General features: G+C 46.8%; 1 protein-coding gene across 8 annotated transcripts in view; it reads left to right on the forward strand.

The window, feature by feature from the left end:
- KLHL29 (kelch like family member 29) overlaps positions 1–17612 on the forward strand; it is a 403126-nt gene that overhangs the window by 95259 nt on the left and 290255 nt on the right. Inside the window, exon 1 of one of the 8 annotated variants that reach the window (XM_074581953.1) lies at positions 8600–8627. The exons of the other annotated variants lie outside the window; for them this stretch is intronic. The gene's annotated coding sequence lies outside the window, so the exon portion shown is untranslated. Of the gene's footprint in view, positions 1–8599; positions 8628–17612 lie in introns of those variants that run through there. 8 annotated transcript variants of the gene reach the window in all.

The raw sequence follows: 17612 nt of genomic DNA on the forward strand, positions 1-17612 counted from the left end.
AAGAAGTTTTAATCGGGGTAGAATTTCCTTGCTAAGTGCATCATACAGAAAGGAGCTGTGTTTGAGTCAGATAGGAAAAACTCCTGTCAAAGCTGTGGCCACTAAAGGCACCAAGCGCTTCCCAGGCAGGCGTAGGTGGCATCTTGGCTGGGGACGGCTGCTGCGGTGTTCTTGGCCCACAGACTTTTATTAACCCAGTTACAGAAAAAAGCCTGTCGAATGGAATTGCGTTAGTCATGGTTTTGAGGAGGGGTTTTTGGAAGGGTGGGGAGGAAGGCTAACACAACGTAAACCAACTCCCTCTGGGAGGAGTTTTTAAAACTTCCAAGTCCCCTTTTCTCACCCAAACCTTAAGTATACGACTGTGCCTTTTTGAGTTGTTTGAAGTAATGCTGTAGGTCGTTGAAATTCTAGTCACACGTACATAAGGTTTCTCTAAACTTTTAATGTGAGAGGCTCCAATTACAAGTGCTGTTGGATTCTGCACACTAAATATGGTTATTTCAGTAATTGATTCTAAAGGTATAGGTGTGTGGTAGATTGATATATTTAGTCTGTAAATTGTATGTAGAAATTGCCAAAAGTCATCTGCATTTATTTCAGTATTCAAACACTGTTTCGTTCGTTTATTTTTAAAGCATGGGAAATGAGTGTTTAAAAAACGCCACCACCAACAGAAGAGAGTTAGCGTGAAACTATATTGGGAATTTAATGTACAAGTTAGGAAATTAAAAGTTCCTGCAATAAATGCGACTCTGTCGTATTACAGGTATGCTGCAACATAAATTTCCCAGCCTCTACAACAGCATTGAATTCTGAATATGTGCAAGATGGTTGACGTAGAGTGGTTATGAGAATTACGGCCGTCTTTTTCCTAACTAGTTCATTTAAATTCTCAACCGTAATGTTCTGTTAACCTTCCATTTTCTTCCTAATCTGCTTTTGGAAAATAAACAAAGTACGAGCCTTAAGTATCTCACAACTCCAAGTGATGTATACCTGGAAGGAGAGAGATAAGGTTTGATTGCAGTAATTTTTTGTGGCTTCATCAGTGTTGAATCCTTGGCCGCTGATGTTAATGTTAAAACATTCCTTGTCTTCACGGAAACTGCCAACGGATCTGTTGGATCTGGTCTCCCCGAGACTGGGAAAACAGAAAGCAGTTACTCAGTTGGAGAGTCTGTAAAGCATTTTTGCGTGTCCCACCTGGGTGAGCTCAGCCTTTGGGGATGCCGGGAGCGAGGAGAGGGGTAGGAGAACCAGCTGCGTGGAGCAAGGTGGAACCATTGCATCTCTCAAGGGGAGGGATCCTTGCAAGGGAGTACCCTGTCCCACCCAGCCTTTAAGGTTCTTTCGAAGTCTGCATCCCTCTCTTCTTGCAGATACATCCCCCTCTCATCCCACCACTCAAACAGTGGTGTCATGTGGCATTTTCATGGTGTGGTATTCACTCAAAGCAGGACCTTAAGACTTCTGAGGGCTCCTTCCCTGCTTTCCAGAGCTACAATAAATCGCAACCTTCTGAATACCGTTGCAGGAAATTTAGTCCATCTTTTCTGGGCTCGTATGTGCCATTAACATTTACTTCAGCGCATTGTACAATTTCCCACTTGTATAAGAAACGGGCATACGGAACTGATGAGGTCTGGAGTCACTTCTGAACGTGGGTCACCTTTTGTGTGGCATCAATCTGTGTGTGGTGCTAGGAGAGCTGAGAGCCAAGAAGAAGAAAGTTTCAGAAGTAGCCTCTACAAACTAGTAGAGGCCACCGGGAGATGGAAAACTGATTTTGCAAAATAAATCTCTGTTATATTTCATATACAATGCAATACTGGTCCCTTTTCGAAATCTCTTGTGGTTAAACACTTCTATCATGTCTTCACCACCTGCTGGCAATCCAACACGAAAACAAGAATAACCAAATCTTAAGTTGTAGCAGCTGAACCTGTTTCAAATAAATCACAAAAGCTATTGTTTACGATAAGTGTTATCTGATTGCTGGCAGAACCTGTGTTTATTGCTTTTGTGTATTACAGTCTCTTGTAATTTGGACCACTAAAAATTGTATTCCTTTTTCCATTGTAAAGAGAGATTTGTAAGTAGACAGACGTCTATAATTATACTTAGTGGGACTGGAGAGCATATAAAGCATAAAATGAAATTGCTTGGTTTTAATGTGAAGTAGCATCACATCAAATTTTCCACTTTTTTACATATCTTGGAACAAATATTTTTCTCATTGCTTGAATAACTTTGAAGGACATTTAGGAACTATCATGAAGATACTCTTTACAGACTGTTTTCAAATACTTGATGTTTTTGAAACGTTTGCAGTGGAAGTCAAACACTGGGTACTTATTGTACGGGTGGTCATGAAGGAAAGTTATAGAGTGCAGTCTGACAAGTGTCAGTGACTATCTGGAGTGAATCTTTCATTTCAGCACAGTAACTGGGTCTCTTTCCCCCTCTGATTAAAAAAAACAACAAACAACAAGCCAAGTGCAAATGCATCTCACAGTTCATTTTTTTTCCATGTTTTGTCAGTCCTCTTTAGAGCTCATTCCTTTTTTTTTTTTTTGTCTTTCCACATGAGGAATTAAGAACAGAAGACCCCAAATTATGTATAAAATCCCAAGTTGCAGCTGTAAAGTCACAGCTCAGATATATTTCTCTGTATATTTTGGGTGTTTTTTATTATTTATTTGCAGTTTATAATATGCTAACTCTTTCTCTGGGGATAGAAGAATATGCATATATTATTTACACCTTTTGATTTTGTCAAATAATGTCACACTTCATGCTTTCAGAGGGCTCGACAACCTAATCCTCCTGGTAATGCCAGGAGTCGAGAACAGGCAAGTGTGATCCGCCAACGCGCAGGCTTTGATTTGATGTTAAGTGAGCCTCACTGCTGCCCCTTCGGATTTGGTGTACTGGTGGTGCTGGCCCAGGTTGGGTGGCCGTGACACTTCTGCTGGCTGCCTCAGTTGTCCGTGTTCATAGTGCCCGGACTCAATGAAGTGAAACCATGAGAATTTGAGATGTTGACTCAACGAGAGCTGCCTGCTGTGGGCCTGGAGAAATGGTTGTAGTTATCGGTAATGCCTGCGCGTTGCAATCCCTGTAATACAAGGAACGAAGTTACTCCCCAAAAGAGGGATTTGATCTGTGGTTTTCGTCTGTTAAAGCTGTGTCTGTACTGGGGAGGTCAGGACACGTGTGTTTGACGAGGTAGGAGCTAACCTTGGCGTGGGTGCAGCTGGGCAGTCGTGAGGGCAACACCTTTACCCTCTGCAAAAGCAGGGGAGGGAAGGGGAGGATCGGTTTTGAAAAGGCCATTTTGGGAACACACCAAAAGCACTTCTCTGCTTTTGAATCAAAAGCAGTGGAGAGCAGACCCTGTGAAAGAAAATTTTCCTCTTCAGAGTTTCATGACACAAATTCCTTTCAACCCAGAATACTTCATCATGCACCAAGCTTTGGACCGTTGTGATTGCTTGTCTTAAAAAGAGATCTTTTAGTGAAACTTAATCTCAACGTTCACTGTCTTATAAAATGTGTATGTGGGTGCATATTTGAATGCCAGATCTGTGAAATCTGTTTTTCCAGTATTCGTTTCTCAGACCCACACAAGCCTTGTGGTAACACAAATTACATTGAATAAATAGAATTACAATGCTGGGTCAAAAAAACATGTACTGGGCAGTTCAAGACCAATAGGAGCAGGTTGATTGGGACTCTTACCAAGGATGACTAGCCTACTTATGTCTTTTGAAATTGCAGCTCCTCCTCTTCTAGCTAAAACTAATGGTCCAGGAGGGTCGCACGGCACAATGATGATATCTGCTCAACTGGGGGCAATTCACAGATGCTCATGCATCTTGTCATGCCATAAAAATGAAATGGTACTTAGTGGATAGGATTTAAAAAATGACAGACTTCTCAGGTACAGGACAGGTATGCCAAGAAATGTAAAATCATAAGGCGCTGTGTAGATTCAATTCTCTGCAAGGGCAGGCAGCAGCTGTCTTACAGATGTGGTCCAGAGATGCCCAGAAGTGTCCACTCTGTGTCCCTCGCTCTGTATCAGGGGCTACTAAATGTATCTCAATACTCTGGAAGAACACGAAGCCTGAAAGCCAAAGTACAGCATGCCCCTGGGAAAGAGGAGGAACCACCACGGGCATTGCCAGGCCTTGAGGCTCCTGTAACAGCCGGGGGCTGACCAGAGGTCCCAAGGCAGACCTGGGCCTGGACCTGCTGTACGCTGCTTTCTTACTTGTCCCCTAGAGAACTGAAGAGCAGGCTGCTCCCTCAGCTCTTCGCCTTTATTTTCAGTGTTAAGGACAACCTTTTCCTTCCTTCCCTTTTCAGTTTAAATTCTTGCATGATTTTGGTCCTCTTGCTTTGAAGGGCTAGCTTAGAAAAGTAATTTAAAAATTTCTTTGTCACGTTGGCTAAAAAAATCTCTTCCACTGTTCGCTTGCTCCGGGTCTTTTGCATCTGTGTTTCTGCCTCTGGTGTGTGTACCTGACCTGCCAGGGTGGAATTTGGATGTAGTTTTGTGTGTCTCACTGTGCCAGCCTGGTCACCACTGACGGCTCTCTGTGTCAACCCGTAGCAGCAGTCTCTCATGCTGTAGATGAGGAATAAAAGTGAATACAGTTGTAAAGCCCACTGAAAGAGACATTAATTTCCTCTTTCTGAAAATGCGTTATCATTCCCATTTCAAAGATAAGGGAATGTGTCCATAGAAAACAAAACCATCTATTTAATTGTGTTTCTGTCAGGAGCGTTGTTTGGAAATGTTGGCCATTTGCGACATATTTTGGAGACCGAAGGACTTTTTATAGAAGCTATTGTCAGAAACTGCAGGAAGCTTTTCTGTGTTGCACAATCCAGTTGGCTCAGACTGGGTGACATCCCTCCACCGAGACGGCTGGCAAGCCGGTGGGGTGATGTGCCGGTGGCACTTGCGGGCTGGTCAGCAGTCACTGTAGGCCATTAATTCAGTATCCAGACACCAGTAAAAATGTATAGAAACGGTCCTGGAATCCTAGACGGCTTGTTTGACTACACCTTGAATAAGACTATTCTTTCAAAGTATTTCTACGACATCTATATCTTACAGCCACAATGACTATCTTGAAGATAGCCACAAAAAAAGGTTCACCAGATATGTGACTGCTGTATGTTTACTGTTCTAAAAAAAAATCCATTATCCTTTCACCGCTGGGACAGGTGAAGTTTAGAAAAGATGGACGTGTAGAAGTTACTGCTAAATAGGCCTGGTTTATGTGGTTTACGTGACGTGCCTGGACTCTCCTTGCCCAACACATTGGAGAGATTTAGGCTTCTTGGAATGAGATGCAAGCATCCGGCATACACAGTATGCAGCTGCCTTCTGCTGGTTGATAGAAAATTATAGCATTAAATACAGCATTAAATCCACTTTTCTGAGTGTCACAAAGCTTCAGGGATTCACATCTATCTACTCCTAACCCTTATTTTAGGACTTTCTCCCAAAGGCAGGTTCTCTGCTCCTCTGACAAAAAAAGTCTGAACTGGTACACGATGTTCTTTTTTCTTATGGTTAAAAACCAGCGCCAACAGCTGAAGCGCGGAACTGACAGATAGTGTGATGGGTGAGAGCAGTCAGTTCGTGGGCATAGAGGTTCAGAGGTAACACTTGAAGACAGGTTTGGAGTTTGTGAGTTCAGAAAAGTGTAGTTAAGTGGCACCTGTCTGGGTTGTATTAGTACTGCAGCTGTACGCGTGAGAGGTTCCTTCCTTACCGTTTGAGACACTGAAGAAGCACAGGCAGGTCAAGGAGAGCTCCGGGAAAAGGAGGGATGACTTAGGTGCCCGTGCTGATGTCCCAAAGCACGTGGAGAGAAGCTCTGCACGTGGCAGAGCTCCCCGGGGTTCAGGCAAGGCCAGGAGGTCCCCCGAGCCTCGGCAGCACTCCTGGCTACATCCTGCGCTGCGCTCCCGGGGTGCTGGAGCAGCCCTTTGGATGTTTTTCATGATCTGTAGCGATGTTTTCCCTAGGCCCATATGTTTTCCCTTTTGTATAGGACTCGGCTTCCTTGCCTGAGGAACAGTTGCAGGCATCTATTTCCCTCATCCTTTCTGAGCCCTTTTCTAAGCTTCCTTCCCTTTGCAAGTCTTTGATATATTCCCTTCCCTTCCTGATCTGAAGACTGGTAAGCACAGCAGGTGAGGAGTGTTAGTGCTGCATCTGCTGCTAATTGGGCTCACAGGCTCATTCAGATAGCGCTGGCAAGTGATCTACTGAGTTAATCAGGAGCCGGGGTTTGTAGGAGAATGTTCGTATTATGTAGGGTAAGCAGAGATTTGCATGTCAGCTTTCAGAATTGGAGCTTACCAAAATGCGACTGGCTGCTGCTTTCTCTTGTCGCTCTTCTCCCCGTGGTCCGCATTTACCTGGGGGGGGTCTCAACACCTTGACTTTATTTATCCTTGCAGCGGCCTGGGAGCATGAGTGGTGCTGCCGTCCCCAGCTGGGAGATAACACCTGGGAGTCCAGGGTTTAGGGAGGAGGTTACCCAGCGCAGTGCATGTGGTGGTGGTGGCAGCTTAGGCAAAGTCCCCGCTGTTTCTCCCTCCAAAGAGCAGCAGGTGAGTGAAGCACTGACGTGTTTCCTTCTGCCACCCCTGCTCGGAGGGCAGCCATCCCAGCAGCCGAGCAGCGGGAGCCACATCCATCTCAAACAGCAGCAACTAACATGGGCCGAGCTCATCTGGCACCACCAAGGAGGTTCTTCCACCTGGCCAAGCACATCTGGCACCACCGAGGGTGTCCTTCTACCTGGCTGAGTGCATCTGGCACCACCGAGGAGGTTCTTCCACCTGGCCAAGCACATTTGGCACCACCGAGGGTGTCCTTCTACCTGGCTGAGTGCATCTGGCACCACCGAGGAGGTTCTTCCACCTCTCTTGGACAGCAAGTTGTCTTTGCAGCCTTCCTCCTGGTTGTTTATTCCAGCCCCTGTGCCACCACGGGCTTCCCCAGCCCCCCTTCTTCCCCTGCAGCTTTGCTGCTGGAGCTGATTGATCTTTTAAGCAGTCCGGTGCAAAATTACCTTCCTCCCTCCAAAACACAACAAAAAACTTGCTTTTAACATCTTTCTGTTCAGTAATTCGGTTTACAGGGTAGTGCCTGTGGGCTCCCAGGGCAGCGCAAGTGTGGAGGCAGCAAATGGCAGGCAGGGGGAAGGCAAGAACTTCTTAGGCTGGCTTTGCTTTTGAAGCCAAGGTATCCGCTAACTACAGCTTCAGTGTTTTTGCCTAAGGTCATGCGAGAACGCTTGGCAGAGCAAAGAACTGAAGCGGGTCTCCCCAGATCCAGGTTACCACTCTAACCCCAGGACTGTTTTTCTTCCAGCACTTGAAAATGGTCTGAACCTCCCATGAGGTACTTTGTGAGAGCTTTTTAGGCAAAGATTTTGCTCTAAAAAAGCGCGACTGTTTGCTTTGTAAGGGGAAGCTCTTGTTCCTGTTTCCTTTCTGATGTATCCCTTCTGTTCTTGGCTTGCTAACTTGATGATATCACTCCCCATGCATTGGGCAAAAGCTGTTTTCCCTCTATTCAAAGAGCCAGGAGGAGCAGCTGCTGCGCTGACTCGAGTCTCCAGTTCTGCCCGCACTCCTGCGGCATGCCAACGGGAGCTAGCACGTGGAGAACGCAGACGAAAGACCGAATTTGCTGTGTCATCCTTGAGTCCCATAAGCCAAGAAGTGGTTCTCTGGTGTTTGTTCAGGAAGGATCCAGAGTTTGTGCAGCGTGTCCGGGGAATTGCTGATAACTGGATATGAAGCACTCCCAGGCTTTTTGTCAAAACCGCCTGCGTCAGAGAAGGTGGAAGTCCTCCCCACCTGCTGACTTTCCTGTGACACGCCATGAGAAGTGGGTTCTTGGTACGTTCTGCCTTTGCCACGTTGAGATGCCCATATCCTAGGTATGGATATGACAGCATCTTTTTGGTTTCCTGCATGCGGAGGAAAAACTGTATGAGCAATTCGTTTCCCTTCCTCGCCTTCCTTACAGGCAGCTTCCTTCAGCCAGGTACTCTGACCCCCCCCTTCTTCCAGAGAACCATCGTCCGTTTGGGTCTTTAGTGCTTAACTCCACTGAATTTATGTGTATGGAAACACTTAAACTTGCTCCTCTTTTTTCTCTCCTTTCCGACGATGATATCTCATTCTTTTTAAAAATAGAGTAATTGCTTCAGCACTATCCGCAGCTCAGTCGTGCAGGTGCCTGGGTAAATTATCCCATGAATGCATCTAGTATTCACTCCGGCAGTCTTCCATAATTGACAATTAATTTGTGAATCTTTTTCCATGCTGTTCTTTCACCTTGAGTGCTGGGCGTACTGGATCTCTGCCACCTCATATTTCTTGGATAAAGTCACTGTGGCTTCTTGTCTTACAATGTCTGACTCCGAGCCAGTGCAACTTGTTGAAAAAAAAAAAAAACCCTGCAAAACACAGTGTGCGTTGGAAGATTCCTTTAAAAAGGCGGAATAGTTGCTGGAGAACAGTCTCTTTAAAACAAAGAGAAAGTCAAAAATCTTGATCTCTCCAGAGACATTTCAAGGAAGGTATTTACCAAATAATGCAATTAGTCAATGCCTTTGTCACAACCGTTGCATTCTTCATTCTTTCGTTATGTGAAGAGGAGATGATATAAATCATTTTCTGGGATGCCTTATGTCCATCCCATTCAAATGTATGAAATTCCACTGCGGTGGTGCTTTGATTTCTAACCTTTAAAAGTTATGAGCTGTGACAGAGAAAATTATAAGCTCCCATTTGTTTTGTGTGCTTGTGTGGGGAAATTCTGTCTCAGTCCAAGCACCATGAAAACTACAGTGCCTTAAACTGATTTATGAAGCCTTTTCCTTGATTTGCTTGCAGCTGGTATGTGTAAGTCCAAATTCAGTTACCGCACCTGCAGTAAATCAGCAATATATAAATGTTTCCTAACTTGGGAGAAAATCCATTAGTGGCTGAATTAAACCTTTAAAAGACTCTTATTTCCTGAGCGTTAGGCTACTATAACTTTTATGTGTGATTTTAACACGTTCTGAAGTGTTAGGCAAACTACAAAGAGCCACTGAGTATGTAGGTGACGGTTCTTAATGTATTTTAAGAATGGTTTGCTTCTAGTAAAAAGGGCTCTGTCATGTAAATGTTGATGTATCAGCTCTAATGAGAGGGTTATAAAGCAGTAAGAAGTTGGTGACTGGGTATGTTTTGTTGGTTTCTTAACCTAAGGGACCATCGCTGCTGTTGTCATTGAGCCATTTAGCTTTGCCATTTAGCTTTCATTAGGGACAAGGAAAACGCTTTAGAGAATGGCAGGATAAATGAGCCAGTATTTGCTAATAAATGTTCCCCTCCTCCCATCTTCTCCATCGCCGCCTTCCCTTTGCAGTCAGGGTGATCCGAGCGGGAAGTGGAGGGTGACCCGATGACTCCCTCCGTTTCCCCAGCTGCGAAGGGCGAGGACGCCCGTGGGGTGGCCACGCCATGAATGGCCCAACTGCCTGAGCGCGTCCCGTCTCAGCAGAAGGAGTTAGGGCCCCGGCGGCGGAGTGGGCTGCTGGCTTTTTGTGGTGGTATATTGGGCCAGACACCCACTGTCCCATTAGATCTGCCATCTAAGCTGCTCATTTGAGCATTGTCACTGCGTTAAAACGAGCCAGAGCTTAAATGGTTCAAGCACAGCAAGTCTTGGGTAACCCGTGCGGTTTTGCTGATGCGCTGTTTGCCGTATGGATGCCGCTTGCACGAACCACTGGGCAGTGGCAAAATTTGGAGGCCCGTCTTACAATTTCATCTTTCTACTCCTGTAATTCCCTCTCTCTTCCCTTCCCTCTCGCACCTCCCAAAACACATTCCATCCAACGGACGTGAGCGGGTACGGAGAAGTAAACAAGTTGCATCACTGCACTAAATTGCTTTCTCTCCCCTTTCCTCCTCAAAAGCACAGAAGGGAATAGAAAAGGAAGATTAGTTGTGTCGGAGCTCCATCCTGGTGCCGTTCCCGTGCCATGGATTGCTCAGAGCTGAGCATGTACTCTTTGTCCGGGATAAATAACAGTGAAACTCTGTCTCAATTTTCTCTGCAGTTTCTCCCACTTGCATTCATTTTAAAATTTCATTCCTCACTCTCATTATTGCGAGGCCTGCTGTTCTGTGCCCAGGGGAGTTAGGTAAAACATTTTTATTTGCTTTTGGTTTGGTTTGGTTCCCCTTTTACCTTCTTCTCTTCCAATTTTTTTTGTGTTTTGCTGTCCAGTGACTTTGGGAGGAAGGCCGGGGGGGGGGGACGGGCACAAGGAAGGCGTGACATTTATAACACGTGTGCGACGCCTTTAAAAGTAAATCCATCTCCTTCAACGTTAGGCTGCTGGCTAATTCTTTCCCTGTAACGTCATCTCGGTTTATGCTTACTGTCTCCACCACTGGTTGTAGTCTTCGCCTCAAAAACATCTATACGGAAGAGCACCAGGAGTTGAGGAAATTCTGGAATTCTTGATTGGATTGTTTAGATTGTTATTGGATAATGGGTTGTTTGGCAATTTAGGGGTACCAGTCAAGCTACGATTCTGCAGTCCAAAAGCCTCAGCAGCAGCAGTGGTTTAAAGACTTCACCTTTTTGCTCTGTATTCGTTCTCCCAGCAGCCTTTTCAGGCTACCAGTTCAGTTGTGCTGGTGCTGTAGTTTGAGGGACATGCCATGAACCAGACGATCGACTGGGCTAAAAATGATCCTTCAGTATAGGGAGGAGAGGAGGAGTGGTGGAGTTTTTTCTGCTTGCCTCGGTTCACCGCTTTGCAGGATGACCCCAGAGATGGTTGCAAGAGCTCAAACCGAGGGACAACATGGGGGCGTGCAAGGATGGGAACAAGACACTAGAGGTTGGGGAATGGTAGGAACTCCATAAACCAACTTTCCCCCAGAAATTTTGGCTTCCCACCTGGCAGCTGGGTTTTGATGCACCTTGCTGCAAAGGTTTTCAGATGCCTTCACCGTGCATCTCTATGATAATTTCTGCTCTTGCAGCAGCTACCATATTGGTATCTCGGTGCCAATGCTCTGTAGTCGATACATTAATGCAAGCCCACCTTTGCTAGCAGTGGCTGCGGTTGCTGAGGCAGAGACACACGTCCCGTTTGGCCGCTGTTGATCTGAGAACAGTTACCTTTGCAGAAGGCCAGAGCAAAAATGCATTAAACCACAGCCACTAAATCTGCAAGAGCACATCTGTCAACACACCCAAATACAAAAGGCAATGTAAGCGTCCCCTGCTGCAGCGTTACTCAAAAGGGACATCGACTGAGGCAGAATTTACACGGCGGCTTCCAGATCAGTGACTAAATGGCTTCTGGGGTGAGGATGATGAGCATTTCCCTACCTGCGTGACAGATAAGTGAGGATGAGGAGGAGTTTGCAGAAGAGGCTCAGGAGACCGAGATGCTCTCTGCCCGTTTGCAGTCAAGAGCCATGGGCAAACCCCTGTGGGTTAACCGACCACTGGGCGGTCTGAACGCTCCTAAGGGGAAAAGTTCAATCAGCTTTCACTCCAAAGAGCATTATCAGTGTATAACACTAATCCTGTGTAACGGTACTCTAGCCTGACACAGGTACCGTGAAGTAGATTTTGGTGACGTAAATTGCCCTCGCTGGTTTAGCAAAGTTGACAGGCCAAAAACACTTTCTTAAATTATACTGTTCCTTCTGGTTGATGGCAAGGAGTCTTTGTCCTGGGTGGTTATCAATAGTTAACGTGCCATGAGCTCTGTAATATTAAGTGCCCAGTTATTTTTGATCTCCTTGACTTTTTTATTGTTTGGTTGTGGCATTTGTTTTATTTTTTTGAGGGATGGTTTTTGTTGGGTTTTTTTTCCAGCTGTGACCATTGTGCCTTGAACTTGGAAGCGCTCTGCTTGATCAGTCGAGTGCTCCTGTCCCCGCGTGTGCCGTGCCAGACTGGGTCTAGGGGACAGCGTAGCCTGCGCTCAGATAGTACTGGGTCAGATTTCAGCTCTTCCAGCCTCTGCAGTATCATTTTGGTTTTAATTTTAAAGCACGTGGCAGAGGCAGGAGGGAAATCATCTGAAAATATTCACAGATCCTCAGATGCACAGGAGGGCTGTAGCGGAGATTTCCTAATCTTTCCCTTTTCAAGGAAAGAAATAGAAAAAAATTCTGCAGGCCACTCAAATCCTCGCTCAGAAAACGGCAGATTTATTGTGGCTGGAGACATCCTGCTGTTAAGGTTGCTGGGAAGGAGAGGGCCCAAGGTTCCTATTCATGCGCGATAGTCCTATTTTTCCCCATTTCTTTCTTTTATTCTTGCCTCCCCTTTAAATTGCATTACCACGCTCTTGCCCCCCACCCCTCCCCGGCCGTGTGTGCCTCTCCATCTCTGCGCATTGTGTTGCTTTTCCCCTGCTGCGCCGCTCCCTTGTGTGCAACAGCAGCCGCAAAGTAAAATCGACTGAAACGCTGATCTCCGAAGCACTGGCACGCGGTGCTTTAGAGATTAGGATTTTAGTGCGTTCTACTCAGCTGCCGGCAGAGCAGAGCGGTGTGACAAGGGAAAGCGATGCCGGAGCCAGGGGTTCTGACTCGGAGCTGTAGCCCCGCTCGCTCCGGGTAAAGCCCTTCGCGCTTCTCCTCCTGCAGAACATTTTGCTGAGCGTATGCATGGTCGGGCTTGAGTTTACTCCCTAGACAGAGGGATATCCAGGGGCAAGTTGAGAGCCTTTTCATCTAAATCACATTTATTATTAGGAAAAAAAAAATTAAAAATCTTACTAACAAAACAAAACGACGAAAAGTTTTTACGGCAAGATTTTTCTGACCTGTTCTTCTCTCTGCGTCCTCATTCTTTCTTTTCCTTTGCTGTATTTAGCGTTTTTATTTCCCCAGAAGCTAAGGAAGGTAGGTATTTTTCCTCTTGTTCCCATAGACTCGCCAGCTTGTTGTAGCGACTTGCTCTAGATCCTGGTCTCTTCTTGGAGGATAGAGGCGTTTTGGGAAGTGCGGTCTAGTACAAGAACTAAAAGTAGCCTTCTCCAGTTTCCAGCGAGCCTGGCTGGGTTTTGCTGGGCACTTGCCAGTTGCCGCCGGAGCTACTGCCTGTGTGCAGGTTCGTCTGTGAGCACCCACGGCCAACTCTGGAAGGTGGACCACGGGATTTTTTTTTTTATACTTCAAAGAAGGCCGTGCTAATTAATGCCCTCAGCTAGTGTCTACTCTTCATTGGTTTTGAAAGGATCATTACTTAACGACATAAAATCATTTTAAAAACTTGGTAAGCTCTAATATCTTTATCAAATATCAGATAATCACACATTTTTCAGTGTATAGCTTTTCCATTGGCTTAAGGCCACTTAGTTATATAAATATTAACACTTTCTACTGCAAGGTTTAAATCCTATTTAAAAGTGCTTCTATTCTGTATTCAGAAGGCAAGGAAATAATATCAGGTACCAGAAGAAATTCTCTCCTCTGGAACAATGAAGTGTTTCCCTGGCAGAGGTTTGTGCTGCGTGCAGGTGTCGGTGAGCATCCGTCTCTCTCTAGATCTTGCTCTGTTCAGAAGCTCGTACCACTGCTTGCGTTCGGCATCCCATTTCTCCTCCTCCTCAGCGCCACGCTTGATTCCTCTTCCCTCTCATTTTCTTGCAACTTTGTCCGTGGACGCCGCTTTACCTCCCGGCTTTCTGCTGATTTTCACTATGTTATTTCTCCCATGTTGTCTTGTGGTTTTACTCTTTGGCCTTGGTCTGACCCTCAAACCTGAATGAGTTTTCTCTTGTTTGAAAATGGCCACTTCTTGGACCTGGGTGTTTCAGCGCTCCCTCTTTTCTCATCTCCTTCTCTGATCAGTGTTTTATTCCATGCTGTAGGTTTCTTTCCTACATATTCTGTGACTTAAGTATCCCAGTCTGTTTTTCTCCTTTTTACTTGACATAACTTGCCCTTCACAGTCACCCTTAACTGGGATTTTCCCCTTTTTCCTCCCCTACCACCCTGTTGCTGTGGAGCCGCCGGGCACAAAGATTCAGAGTATTTCGCCTGGCTGTACTTCATGCTCTGCTCTCTACCACCTTCTCCCAGCTTTTATTTTTTTTCCTTTTCTTTCCCCGCTCCTGAATTTCCTACCTTCCACTTACCATCCTCTTTCGACCTGTCTTGTTTTCTGTATTTTTCATATAAAAACAGAATCTGGTAAGTTTGAAGCATCCCACAAGTGTCCGTTTGTAGTCCTGTTGTCTCTTTTCCCTTGTAAACATGAGGAGTTGGCCCTCGCCTTGCTGAGGTTAGGTGCAGTGAGAAATAAGAAATGAGAGTCCTTGAGCTCAAGTCCTCCTTAGCGTGAGTTGAAGCGCACACCTGGCTGCTGTGCACGTGAACCAGGAGTTGCATATGCCTGAGCCGTCCCGTACCCGGTCTGTGTGGCTGCGGACATCCCCTCTCTCATCGTTTGGGAGCACTGAGCCCACGCTGGAGCCGCGGCGGCTGCCCGTGACCTGCTCTTGGTCCCCTCTCGTTTCCCTGGATTCTGGCTCTGAAGAGCCTCCCCTGCTCATCTCCTCTCTTTGAGAAGATGCTGAAAAAGCAGCCCTAGGAGGGGAGGCAAGACAAGGGAGAGGAAAATATCAGAGGCAGGGAAGTAGGTCAGAAAGGTCAAGGGAAGTAGGGATGATTTACAGCCTTTCAGCTGCGGCCGGGAAAACCGCAGCAGAGACTGTGATGGGTGATTCTCCAGGGGGAGGACGCAGGCCAGAGAACTTTCAGCACATGCTATACCTTGTAAATAAATAAACAAATAAATAAGTAATGTGCATATGGCAGAATTGCGAATATAATAGAATTGCAAAATGGAAAATACCTGATTTTTTCGACAAATGGGAGCGCTGTACACGGTGAAATCCAATTACAAACCCCTGCTTTTCAGCGGAAGCGGCTTCTTCCAGGTGAATGGTACCACTGTCAAGGTTGGTCCCCTGAGTGACAGTCCCCAGTCTGCTGCCAACACACACGTGGCTTAGACGGGTGGTGAGCTTTCCTGGACGCTATCTATTTTGTAGGATTTAGTAGCATTTCCCAGCTCTCACATACAGGACCTGTCCTGGAAGTGGCTTGGCACTGTGTTCACCATCCCTCGTGTGCCATGTTTTCTGCGCAAAGGAACAGGGACCCTGATGGTGGATGTCCATTGGGGACCCGTGGTGGCATGGTGCGCTCTCCCGCAGTCCAGAGGCGGCTGTAGCACATGATGCAACCGATGACGCGTTTCAAAAGCGCGAAAATGAAGAATTGCATTGGAACTTTGCTTCTCTAGGTAAAAGATAGGAAGAGTCTTGCAACTGAAAAATTTTTACACTTGATTAACCTCCAGAGATAACCTTGTTTGTACGTGTTATCCCATCTAATATGCATGCTGACCTATAAAGCTGCGTCAGACCCAGTGCAGGACCATTGCTGCGAGGAGAGTGTTCAAGGCCAGGTTGGATTGGGGCACTGAGCATCCTGATCTGGTGGGAGGTGTCCCTGCCCATGGCAGGGGGGTTGGACTGGGTGATCTTCGAAGACCCCTTCCAACCCAACCCATTCTATGATTCTATGAAAACCATCATGCCAAGTCAGCTATACGTTCATAACATGAAACATGCTAATGTTTTTTTCTTGCATCACAGGGAGAGAATATATAAAACAGGTCCCAGGTTCTCTCTCTTGTACCTCCATCAAGCTATTGAGGTAAAATAATGGAGTCAAGTTCAACACCCCTTGGGGGCAGGAAAAGCAGCAAACCCCCAATACATGCACTAAAATCTCCTAAAGTGTATTTGAGTCACTGTGCAGCAAATCTGTGTCTTCAGCATGTCTATGTGATCAAAAAATGGCACATTCTTTTAAAAATGTGTCTGTGCCACGTTTTCTGTGAGCAGCCTTAATGCCCTGCATACAGAGCTTCTGTGTAGACAACGCTGGTCCCTGACCTGGGGCTTCTTTTCAGGGGAGAGGGCGAAAGGAAGAAATGAGAATCCTGTTAATTTATTTATTTTATGTGAATGCTTTCAAAAAACAGCTGGCACAACGTTTGGGCCGGGTAATGATTGCTCAGTGCTGGCCCTGTTTCGGTACTCACTGCTGGCTACCCTAGAGTGGTTTTTTGGGTTCTGCCCTTAGTCTTTTAATTTAGATGATGCTGTGAGAAGACGCTAGACTGGGTATTAGCGGTGCAGAGCTGGTGCTTGCTCCGTACTGGTTGCCGCCTGCTGCTGGGACAGCTGAGAAGCTGATGCACCCTCTGACCTCGGGCCAGCTCAGGAGGAGCTTAGTAATAGCAGACACAGCATGGTCTAGTGGCCTAAAACCCTGCAAGCCAGGGAATAATCTGCAGCGTGACGCTGATTCTCTCTGCGCCCGTCGGCTCCTGCTGCCTGTTCTGCGGTGGGGATCGGTCGCCATATGGCTGTAGCGCAGCTGCGCAGCCTTTAAGCTCATGGCTGTTTGCTTGTGCCCAGGACCTGATTTTACAGGGCTCTTGCTGTGTGGGAATGAAGGGAAGGCCCAGGGCTTGCTAGGCGCAAACCAGACCGGTTCTCGCTCTCCGCAGAGAGGGCGGTGTTGATGCTGTGGGCTTACGGCTGCGAAGTTGGCGTAGGTGCTTGTGGGGCACCTGGTGGCTATACGGGATGGAGTGTCCCATCGCTGTTCCCACTGTCATTTCATAGAGTCATAGAATGGTTTGGGTTGGAAGGGACCTTGAAGATCATCCGGTTCCAACCCCCCTGCCATGGGCAGGGACACCTCCCACTAGATCAGGTTGCTCAAAGCCCCATCCAGCCTGGTCTTGATCACCTGGCCTTTCCCTGATGGCACGGGGAGGATTGCTGTGCCGCAGCCATGGCAGTGCCGTCGTCATTCCCTGCCTGCTCTCGCTTTGCCAGATTTACACAAGAAAAAGGGTAGAGCGATGGCCTGAATTGTGCAGAGACAAGAGGTCTGCACCACCCCGTCTGTGCACATGTGAACCCGGTATATTTGTGCTTACTCGCTTGGGCAGAGCGCAGTGTGAGTGTGTGGGCCAGACCTTGAGTTTGTATCTCTGAGTATAAACTCTGGGAAGGGCAGGATAAAAACAAAGCAAGAAAAAAAAAAAAAATCCACACCCAAAAACTGGCTTGCGTGAGGGGATGGGAAAACGATGCCAGACTTCTCCAGAAGCTGATGCCTATAAAAGCAAAAGCCGGGGCACCCGTTGCTCCTCGCACCGCTGGGGAGCGAAGCAGAGAGGTCAGAGCTGTCAGGGCGCACGTGGCACCGTGCTGTCGAGCCGCTTTGTCACAAGGTTTTCCAGGTGCCAAGCTTTCCGGCAGCGCCCGGCCTCCTGCCAGACCGCCTGTGTGGCAGCCGCAAACTACTGGGATGGGACGGGCACGGGATGGGTTGGTCTGGGCATCCCGGGAAACCTTTTCAGTGCTCTGCGAGACTTCACAGCTTGAAGACTGCAAACCCTATCTGTAGTCTTTATTCACATACTGTTTACTCACAGACAC

The sequence above is a fragment of the Larus michahellis genome, chromosome 3 (assembly GCF_964199755.1).
Source record: "Larus michahellis chromosome 3, bLarMic1.1, whole genome shotgun sequence".
Taxonomy (NCBI): Eukaryota; Metazoa; Chordata; class Aves; order Charadriiformes; family Laridae; genus Larus; species Larus michahellis.